Raw genomic sequence first — 12,408 nt, forward strand, 5'->3', positions numbered from 1 at the left:
GCCATTCGTGGAGCCTAAGAATGGCATCCTGCCTGAGTGGCAGACACCTCTGCAGCTGGCACACAGGCATACGTTAGGCCTGAACACAGCACGCATAACACATAGCACACAAATCCTGTGTGCCAAACAAGCACAATCTGTACAGCTATACAACACTCCTGCTGCAGTTGTATTAGGTACTTTTATTGTCTGGTACAGTGAGGTCATGCTCACCAGGCTGGACAAGGTGAAGGTCACAGTGATATGCTCATGGGGCACTATGGTCCACCACATAACACAAGCATACAGGTCAGTCAGATGCATGGACACATATGACTCAGTCATTGTCCATGCCACTACAGCTGACATGTGATGTCCCTCACTGGAATACATGATAGGGAACATGGAAGGGCTCACTGAGCAAGTGGCACAGGCTGGTAGAACCCTGACCTTGGTTGGCATCATACCCTCACCAGGAATGCTGACATATTACTGAATGCTAATGAATTACTGCAGCTACAACATCCTAGCTGAAAGGTTCTTAGCATGCAGTCACTGCATTGCTATGGAACAACTTCTTACCACTCCCACAACAGGTGAAAACATGCAGCACCTGTTCATCAATAACATGTAGACTATATGCCCCAGACTAGGTGTGTATCCCTCACTACTAGGTTGATAGCATCTACATCTCACACTGTATATACACATCCCACATGCAGCACCTGCACAGAAGACCACAGTCATAATGTTACCCAGTGCAAATACCATGTATTCACATGTGGCAGGCATCACACATGGTAACTATTGAAGGTCACAGGTACATATGTGTATTTGGCACACACATACATCATGTGTACATTGCCATAACTGGTTTAATCGATGTCATGCATTATTGTGAGAAACAAACCGCACACGGGCATTCTGTGTGAGCAAAACACACGTGACATGTCTGGAATCAAAAGCCATATATAATTGTGCTATTGTTTAGAAAGGGGTATGTGCATCCTGTAGTGTGTTTTCCCAGTTGCCAAAAGGGATGTTCTTTTCATACAAACTTACACACACACTAACTCCCCTTCACGCACACTTGTCAGATTCAAACCCCTACCTAACTATGTTATGACAGTAAAGACAGACGCATTAGCAGAGCATGCTATTTGCATTACTGGGAGATTTTTTTTCTTCTGATATACTTATAGGGTGCTGACATCATCGGTGTTTAGAAAGGGGAATGGGCATCCTGTGGTGTGTTTTCATAGTTGTCAAACGGGATGTTTTTTTTCATACAAACTTACACACACACTAAACCCCCTTCACACACACTTGCCAGATTCAAACCCCTACCTAACTATGTCATGACACTAGAGACGGACACATTAGCAGAGCGCGCTATTCGCATTACTGGGAGACTTCTTTTCTCCTGATATACTTATAGGGTGCTGACATCATCGGTGTTTAGAAAGGGGAATGGGCATCCTGTGGTGTGTTTTCACAGTTGCCAAAAGGGATGTTCCTTTCATACACACTTACCTCCCCTTCGCACACACTTGCGACTTGCTGGATTCAAACTCCTACTTAACTATGTTATGACACTAGAGACAGACGCATTAGCAGAACACGCTATTCGCGTTACTGGGAGATTTCCTTTCTCCTGATATACTTATAGGGTGCTCACATCATCAGTGTTTAGAAAGGGGAATGGGCATCCTGTGGTGTGCTTTCACAGTTGCCAAAAGGGATGTTGCTTTCATACACACTTACACACACACGAACCCCCCTTCACACACACTTGCCACTTGCTGGATTCAAACCCCTACCTAACTATGTTATGACACTGGAGACAGATGCATTAGCGGAGCGCACTACTCAGATTATTGGGAGATTTCCTTTCTCCTGATATACTTATAGGGTGCTCACATCATCAGTGTTTAGAAAGGGGAATGAGCATCCTGTGTTGTGTTTTCCCAGTTGCTAAAAGGAACATTTCCCTCACACAGACTTGCACACAGACCAACCACAATCACCCACCCACACACACTCTGGATAAGCTGTCATTCCCTAGGGCAAACAGCCTAGTGTTGGCCTCTACACCCATATGTTTAACTGTCAGATGCACATTATTTGGTGCTGATAGCAGTGTTTGCAGGTCTTTATAGCCATAACATTTCCTGTTTGTATGAACAACTTGTGTATCTGTGGAGGATGTTTGCATATCGGGGAAATCCACTATATCATGTATGTCTCTGTAGTCATTTAAGTGTGAGCACTGTTCAGATTGCTATAATGTTGTTGGTTACTGGAATAACACGTACATATACCAGATATATGTGGCAAAATGCTAAACTGATATTTGGACTAAGTGTGTGAGCATGCCCAGTTCAGCCTTCCCATGGCATGTTGTGTAAAAGATGTCTCATTTATCAAAGTGTGTGAGCATGCCCAGTGTGAGCTTTCCATATGTTGAACTCTGCAGCCCATCACATTTGCGGATGAGTGTGAACTTCAACAAATATCTCCTGTTTATGGTTGTGTGTTCTGTGTCATGTTGTGTAGTTACTGTACAAATGCTTTTTGTGTGAACACAACAGGGATTATACTGTGCCTGCAGGGTTTGCATGGGATGCTTTGCATACAATTGTCAACATCCGTTCATACTGACCTAACACGGTAGTACTGTATAGTGTAGTGGTTCAGTACTTTCACTGTGGTGGACAGTATCCTGGGCTTTAGTCCTATCACTGCTTTACATTTCCATAGTGAGCACAACAGCCTGGTTAGGGTCCAGTTGTGCACATCTGACCATGTTGCATTATGTTCAGATATTAACTACTTACAACAGCCTCGCCCAACATCAGTAGTGTATTCCACAACATGGGTGTACATTGGCAAACACTAATGATGTGCCCTAGGCCATTTCTAATGCTAGTCAGAGAGTGTGTTTGTCCTTCAACACATTGTAAGTGTAGTTTGCCATGACATATGTCATGTTTAGTATACTGTGCCTCTGTCTACCCGTGACATAACAGTGATACCCAGGGTAGACCTACCATCTCCCATCCACGCATTAAGATTCCTGTTGAGGAGAATCAACGAGTGACTCTATGGATAACCTGTACTGGTAGTTTACTCATGCGTGGGGGTGGCGTCTGTGTTATGGATAATGCAGTACAGCTTGTTCTATGTATGTCAGTGCTGGGGTTCAGGTCCCTCATGTGCATAGCTCACTGCCATTCAGATTGTACAACGTGCAGCATGTTCCTTGATTCCAGCTTGGACATGGCTTTCTACATCAGGCACAGCTTGCATCTGGGTGGCCAGCATGGCAGTGTGTGGAGTTGCACTCTTGTTTAATCAGGCAACACATTACATCTGTTCAAGCTCTGTGATACTCCTGGTGGGGTACTGTTGTGGACTTTACAGTTGATGGAGGTGTCTGCTGAGGTACACCCCACAGGGGCTGTTGTAGTCAATTGTAACGCTGATGAAGGATAACTGCAGAACCACAATGACCTCCCCTTATCTAGATGTCATAACCTTCATGATTAGGTTGGTATATGGATTGCTTCTGTTAACACTACAGCTACATGTTTGTCCAATGCAGGACATCTATCACCTTGTGTACCCAGGTCTGTCATTACATGTTAAGTATGTAATGGGTTAACACCTATGTGGTAATTGGTGGTCACTTACTGTATATCCACAGAGGTTGACTATACATTTTTCTCCATTTAACTTGCTGACATGGCTATGGCACCAGTTGTCTGTTTCTATGTGGCCCTTTTGTGGGATGCTTGTGTCAGCTGGAGTGTCAGATATGTTGGGCAGTTTGTAGTCCTCTGCAAACATGTTCAGGCACAGTCCTTACATGTTGGCCTGTACCTATGGGGCATATATACCAGACGGGGAAGGTCCCAGGACCAAGCTTTGTGGGATACCTGTTATATGTGGTTTGTAGTCTGACATGGCTGCAGCATGTCTGACCATATCAGTTCTGTCATTGGTCTGGTTTGCAACCCCTCTAGTGACATAGGGGTGTAAATATAAGCTGGTGAGCATATCTATATTGAACACGTAGGGTATTGTATGGAAGGCTTTGCTATGTGAACCACATTGCCCTCATCAGTGACCTCAATTACTGTTTCAACTGAGTCACACATGTTTAGGGGCAGGGTCTGCACTTAATAAACCCATACTGGGTAGGGTCGGGTGTCAATAGATCCCCAATATCTTTATGTCTGCGGTACATGCTGATCCTTTCCATAGCTGTGCAGACCAAGCTTCTCAGGATTCTGTGGTGGTTGTTTTTAGTATCCATTCAGGCGACACCTTTCTTGAGAACGACCACTGTTGTTGTACACTGCTCTTTGGGTACATATCCTGTGGTAAGGCTGACATAATTTCAGGGAGGCAGCAGTCTGCTGGGAAAGATATTTTGCATTATGGGGGGGGGGGGGTTGCACTGCACCTGTCTGGATGTATGTTGCCAATACGTGTGTGTGTTTGGTATGTTGTTTGTAATATTTGTGTGATCCAGAGCATATCTGGAAATTCACAACACACTTCCTACCATCAGTTGCAGCAGCCTTGGGATTATCCTTAGTGTCCTGTACAATTTGTATCATAATAGGTTCATAGGTTCATACTAGGCTATCCACCCTAGGGCATTTGTAAGCCTAGCCACAGTGTGTGTGGCTTTTGCCACCCCTTGCTATGTGAATATTATGGCCATTTATGATTTACTTAGCTGTGCCTCTGTCTGGACATGACACAGTAAAGACCCCCAGTGTACATCTACAATCTACAATCATCCATCCATTTTGCCAACATCCTGTTGAAGAGTGTCAGTGAGGGGCTCTGCCTAACATGTAGTAGTATTCTGTTCCAGGGTGTGGAGAGCCTCAGGGTAAGGTATCTGTCCCTCCAGCACATCCTATTTGATTATGTGTTGAGGTTGACATCTCTGACTCACACAGCTCCGATGGCTTTGAGTTTTCTGGGGTGGAGCATGTCCATTAAATCTGTGTTGGACATGGACTTGTACAACAGACATACAATGCCTCTGTGTAGGCAGTATGTGACTGCATTCAGCTGTGGTGTCTACAGCCAGGCAGCATATGACATATATTTGAGACCCTTTCTAACTCTTGGTGAGGTACCTTTGAGGTCTTTCTAACTGCTGCAGGTGCCAGGTAATGTACATCCCAAATGAGGCATTGTACTACATTATGAGTCTGATAAGAGAACAGTATAGGGGCACAATGACCTTTGTTGACGTAGATGTGAATCCTTTCATGATACAGTGTCCAATATAGACAGTCTTCATAGCCAAATTGGCAATGTGACTGTCACATAACAGGTTGCTGTCCACTTGTGTCACTAGGTCCCTGATTACTCCTTCCATACATAATGGTTTACTACCTATGTTGTAATTTGTGTGTACCTTGTTTTGTATTTGGTGGTACATTCATACTGTCCACTGTCTTCAGGTCAGCGGGGTGGGGTTCCTGTGTGTGAGAGTGTGGTCTGTAGCATGCTACAGACTGTACAGCAGTCTTGCCTACGGTTAGTTGCACATGGGTGGACTGCAATGACGTAAGCATTGTCAGTTAACTGGACATATAGGTGTCTGTGCTGAATATGGATACTCACCCTCCTTTTATGTTTTGTTCCAGGTTTTGTGGCCATAACACATGATATGTGGTATTACCTGGTAGTGCTAGTGTGCTGTCACAAGGCTTGCAGCAGGTTTCTATCACTGGACAGACATCGATGTTCTCCATACTGGGAAAGCCTCAGGAGCATGCATATTGAGGTTTACACGTCTGGCATTGATCAGCATTACCCTTCTGTTTCGTTCCAGTTTTGTTTTCTATGGTGGTGGGTTAGTCTTTACAGCCTTGCCTACAAAAGGATCTCTGTAGGTTGCAAAAGCCTTAGGCAATATCCAGACGCCCATGGGTAACAGGTGCAAGCCATCCCTGGAACAGCAGCATGTCTCACTATGGAGTCACCTATTACAACTGTATCAGGCATGTTGTTTCTCCTTCTGTCCTGTGACTGTTTGGCACACCAGCTTTGTGTACTATGTGTTACATGTGCTATGTCTGGAGGTTATTTTATTGGGTGTCTGCTTTGGAGGCTTGTGTTGGTGTGCGTCTGTAATTATGGCCTCTGGGAATGTTTTTGTGTTTATGTGTTTGGTTTACAGTCGTTGTAGGTCTATGTGGGACTGGGTTTGTGGTGTATGTGGTTACCTTGTCCTCCTGACTAGTTTTGACAGTACTGATTTGGGGGTGCTCAGGCTCTTGTTTGGCTACCTGGTTGTGTCTATCACATATATTTGTATTTATTGGGGTGAGTTGTTGTGTGTGTACTTGGGACAGGTGTCACATTGCCTCTGGATTCACAGATTCTACTTGTTTTGCCTGGCCTTAGTGGATTGTATGTGTGGACACATTTTATTGCCATACTAGTGATCACTGATTACTTCACTTTTTATGTTTGATCTATCATGTGGTAGTTTCCTCATTCTCTTCAATGGTTTAGTAATTGCTGGAGTCCAGCATGCCAGATGCCAGGGTGTATGGCATTGTGTCTTGTTGTTATTTGTGATTGCAGACTCCAAGCACTCTTGGCTGTGCTCATGGTATGCCTGTATAACATGTTCTGCAGTATGTCCCATATTCTGGACTTGCACAGGGCCTTTCATGGATTCCACATTGGTTTGTAGGGGTGCAAGCTATGCTTTATACATGTGTTTCACTGTGGTATTCTGGCCAGGGACTGGGGTTGGGATGTGTAACTACAGTGTGATTACTCTATGGTCTGGTCTTACCAGTGAGGGATACACTTCTCATCTTGACATCCGGTACACATATTTCTGATTATCACATCCAGTATGCTTACCCCTCTTGTGGAAGTGTTACATTTTGCATGTCCATTTTGTTTGATGGATTCTGGGGAAATTGTCTACAAATGTGTCGGTGCTAGTATAATACAAAGAGTATAGTGACAAACGTCTCAAAAGCTGACTTCACACTTCTTCAGACTGAGATGGTATCCTTTAAGCCTACTGGGCCAGTGGAAACCACAACACACAATGGTGACTCCTTCACAGATGCTTTCTACGGACATCTCTAAGAAAGCATGGACCATGCAATCACATATAAAACCAAGACCCTCTCCACCAAGGGAAAGTGGCCTGTCTGGTGGACCCCAGCCATAAACAAACTGTATAACAAATGAAGGATACTAATGCAAGACAGAAGCTAAATCTCCTAAAAGGAAGGCAGCTGTGAGCAGCACTAGTAAAAAGCTACATTCTCTCATAAAGACATCCAAGGTCAACTTTGAGACAAAAATCACCAAAGACAATAAAGATAACCACAATGCCTTCTTCAGTTATGTCAGAAACCTGGGTGGGAACCCTCAGATATGCTCAGAGATGGTACACAACAACATAAATTTCAGTGACCTGACAGATATTGGCAACATTCTGGCAGACAGGTTCAGTGCAATTTTCCCCCTCCCTCACCCCCAAAAGAAGATAGTTATCACAGCTGAATGTAACCTCACTGTCATCTCAGATGTCCATGTGAGAGCCGCACTCAGCAAAGACAAAAACACAGCATCAATGGGACCTGATGGTATCCCCAGTTGCATGCTATGTGAACTCCAGAAGGAGCCAATCCCGTATATACAAATGCTATTTAACCTTAGCCTTGCTACAGGATATGTACCTGAACACTGGCATACAGCAACAGTGGTCCCACTCCACAAAGGAGATGCCTCCACAGACCCTGGGAACTACCACCACACAAGCTTAACCAGCCTTGCCTGCAAAGCTATGGAAAGAGTCATTATGGAACTCTTAAACAGAGACATTGGTGACCTACAGACCCTTGATCCCACCCATTTCAGCTTTGTACAGGGCAGATCCTGCCTTTTGCACCTAGTTGACTATTTTGAAACTGTCAGTAGGGCCATTGATGAGGGCTAAGTGGTCCACACAGCCTACCTGCACTTGGCTAAGGCCTTTGACACAATACCCCACTCAGGCATCATAGACAAGCTCAACAGCTGAAATATAAAACCATATGTCACAGGATAGATTGCAAAATGGCTAAGAAACAGAACCCATAAAGTCAACATTGCAGGTGCCTTGTCAGATTCAAAGCCAGTCACAAGTGGTGTCCCACAAGGATCTGTCCTGGGACCCCTCTTATTTGGCATTTACTTTTCAGATGTGAAAGCAAACATAGGAGGGTTGTGGCTGACAAAGTTTGCAGATGACTGCAACCTAGGCACCACAGTGAATACATCAGCCGGCACACACATCCTACAGAATGCCCTCACAAAAACAGATAGCTGGTGCCGGAATCATGGCCTGAAACTGAATGCAACTAATGTGTAGTCATCCCCTTTGGGAGGAACAAAGTACCCACAAAATAACACATAGACAGCAACCCACTGAGCACAGAAAACAAATCAGACACCTGGGGACCCATGTAGATAGTGACCTCTCGTTTGACACCCATGTTGCCAAAGTGGTTAGAAAGACATTCTATCTTGCCCACCTTATCATGAAGGGTTTTCCATCCAGATCAAAGGAAGTCATTGTACCCCTATACTTCTCCCTTATCAGGCCCATGATTGAATACAAAGCCCCATTTGGTATGTACCTCACCCAGCACTTGCAACAGCTGGAGAGACCCCAAATGTACCTTACCAAGAGGATAAAGGGTCTACAACACATGTCATATGCTTCCAGACTAAAGAAAATCCAGCTTTATTCAGTAGCATACCGCCTACTTACAGGTGACCTATGCCTGACATACAAGACCATGTCCAATCAGGATTTGGTGGACATGCTCCACTGCAAGCAATCCAAATCCACCAGAACCATGAGAGCTAAAGATTTGAACCTCAGCACATACATGTATAGGACATGCTGGAGGGACAGTCATAACTCAGAGGCTTCTCACACTCTAGCACAGAATCCCAGTTCATGTTAGACAGAGTCCCTCACTGACTCTCTTCAAGAGAAATCTGGACAAGTGGATGTGAGATCGTAGGTTTACCCCAGGGGTCTTCCCTGTGTCACTACTAGACAGAGGGACAGTCAACTTATTCAATTAAGTTAGGGGGTCATAATGTGTCACTACTAAGTCAGAGGCACAATATTCAGAATCTATTCTGTACACTTATTACCACTATAAGGGGTGGCAATAGCCACATCACTATGGCTAGGCTTATAAATGCACTAGGGCAGATAGCCTAGTAGTAAACTATAAAACTATGAAACTATGGTGTATGTGTAGGTATTTTCAGTCAAGCAATATAATGTGGTTTGGGGGGCTTGATATCTTCATGTATTCCACCATAGGTCTGGTGCAGTTCCTGCTATTAGGACAGTGGTCTGCAGCAAGCTATATAGTAGTAGGCAGTTTTAGCCATTGGTATTTGACCATGTCTAATCCATGCTGCTTCTTGTTGTGGTACCAACATGGGGGTGTGGTTATCCATGACATTTATTGCTAGTCACCCTCGTTTTGTAGCTTGTTCCATGTTTTGCAGCTGTACATCACTGTATGAGGTGTGACCTGGTAGTGTTAGGGTGCTGATGTGGGCTTTGACCCAGTTTTCTATTACAGCACTGATATATACATTCTCTATACTGTGTGCGTTTACACTGCATGCATCTTGCTGTTTATACGTCTGGCATTGGGTAGCATTACATCTAGGTTCCTATCCCTTGTGGTACCTATGAAGGTGGGTTTGTGTTTTTGTGGTTCATGATTGGTGAGGGTGGATGTTAGTCAGGGTACTCAGGTGTGCATATGGTACATGGTGTTACATTACTTAACACATGGCATTCATGCCTCAGGTGGTGCTGCAGGGCTGCCTCTGTCGGATATACATACTACACTCCCTGTACATGTTTGGAAGCAGACTGTGTCATGTTAGGCGTCCCTGTTACTATATGAGTGAGTCGGAGGGGGTATCAGTCCCAGTGTTCCTACTGAGCCAGTGTATGTGCTATGCGTTGCCTCTTTGCCAAGGCCAGGGCATACTGGGCACTCCTCCTTCTGCCTACTGGGGCAAGGTCAGGTTGTTCCTCCTCCGAGTCACCCTCTGCCTGTGGTGGCCTTGGCAATGGTGGGGGTATGTTTGGCCCAGCCCTATGCTGGTCCTGTTGCAGCTGTTTCCGCAGGATCATATTATGTAGCATAGCACATATCATGATCATTTGGGTACATGTAGTTGGTGTGTACTGCAAGGCTCCACCAGATGTGTCCAGACACCGGAACCGTGACTTGAGCAGCCCAAACACACGCTCTATGACATTACGTGTTTGTGCATGTGCCTCATTATGGCGTTCCTGTTCAGGTGTGTGTGCATTTCTGATGGGTGTCATCAGCCATGGCTCAAGTGCATAACCTGCATCCCCCACTAGGTGTCCGTGTGGGAAGTCCCCACTGGCAAATGATTGGTACAGCTGCGTCAGATGCCAGATGTGGGAATCGTGGTAGCTCCCAGGGCAGCCAGCACACACGTTCATTATTATGCCCTGGGCATCACACATGACCTGGCAGTTGACGGAGGGGAATCCCTTGCAGTTAATATAGGCTCTACCCCGCTCACCAGCTGGTGCTTTGATGCGTATGTGCGTGCAGTCTATTGCACCCAGTACCTCAGGGTATCCCGCTATTAGTTGGAAGAGACGCATATTGCTGGCCACAACCTCACGGGCATTAGGGAAATATACATGATCACCGACATGTGCTGACATGGCATCCAGGAACTGGTGCAGTACCCTGGAGGCTGATGCCTGTGATATCCCCATCATATCACCAGTCGGTCTCTGGAAGGTACCTCTTGCTAGTATTCTTAGGCCAACACATACCTTGGTTTCCACTGGGATGGGTTCCCCTCTGTTGGTTCTGTGTGTGAGATGTGGCCTGCACAGCTCAACAATTTGCTGCAGAAGGTCTCTGTCCACTCTGTAACGCTCTACTATCTCCAGCTCATGTAACCCATGGTAGGTGACCCTGGGCCTGTATACTCTTCTCCTTCTCCTCACTCTGGGTTGTTGGTCAGCATCTGCATTGTCACCACCCTCAGCAATTCGCCTATGCCTGATTATAACAGCCATGGCAGCCCCTAGCATTTCTGCTCTGAGTTCAGCTTTTTCAGTTTTCAATTCTGATAGCTTACTCCTTTCTTGCAGTATCTCTTGAGAGAAACACCCTGCACTGCTGTTTGCAGTGTTTTAAGTGCTGGGTTGGGCTTCTAGTCTGCCTGTGTAATTGCCTGCTTCTAATTGTTATCACCAATTAACTCCAGCAGTATCCTCTGGCAGCTTCCTTGTAATCTGGTTGTTTCCTTTTTCCTCTCTGTTTCCTCAAGGGGAGCACTGTGCACACCAGCATAAGCACGCTCACAGTGACTTAAATGTGCCCACACATCCTTACATGGTTTGAACTGGGCTGATTCATGGTAAAACGTGCGCACATTGCCTTACACACGTGCACGCCCATGCAAACCATTGTAAATGGTTTGCAACACGCTCCCACATGTTGAACCTGCCTTACACACGCGCACATGTGCGCATGCACGTATATCAAGAAAGTTTGAGTGTAGGGATAGTGTGCACCTTCTATTTCTTGACTTTCCTAGTGTTCTGTTGGGACACACCTCTCTTCCTGATGTCTGTCTGTCATCTGTCACATTACACTGCCCTCCAATGTGATACATTTATTTCTATCATTCCCCCCCATGATGTCACCTACCTCTTACTCTATTCCTCCCCCTTCTGTAATTCTTACACTACTCGGAAAGTGCTCATTACCTATGTGGCGGTGTGATTCAGTATTGAAACCCTCATTTACATAGGATTGCCTAGTAATGTTTAGTTACATCTCTTACACTGAGCTTCCCCCCCTTGGCAACCACTACACGGTGGCCATATTGTTTTTGGTCTTCTAGTCCCTGCATTGTCATTCCATGTAATACATAAAACCCACAATTGTGAGCTTATAAGCTTTGGTTTTTACTTTTGAGCAGCGCACCCCGTTTGTGCGGGTGTGCGCTGCAGTTAAACATAAAAATTCCCCGAAAAAAAGTTATTTTAAATAATTTTGCATCACTTTTAATGCCAATGGCCACATATTTGGCCATTGGCATGCTAGATGACACATATGCACCCTTTATTTGGAGCTGACATAGCTCCGTTGTCATTGCAGAAATGTACTCAGTTGTCAGCTGAGTACATTTCTGCAGCTAAAACGTCCGTTACACGGACTGGTTTGGGCTTCCTGGATCGCTCAAATACCTCATTTGCATATATTTGAGCTGCAAATGAGGTATTGAGCATTTCCACGCCCAGTCCGTGTAAGAGACGTTTTAGCTGTCTCTTACACGGAG

Source organism: Protopterus annectens, chromosome 6.part0 (genome assembly GCF_019279795.1).
Source record: "Protopterus annectens isolate FY-2018-M chromosome 6.part0, PAN1.0, whole genome shotgun sequence".
Lineage (NCBI taxonomy): Eukaryota > Metazoa > Chordata > Ceratodontiformes > Protopteridae > Protopterus > Protopterus annectens.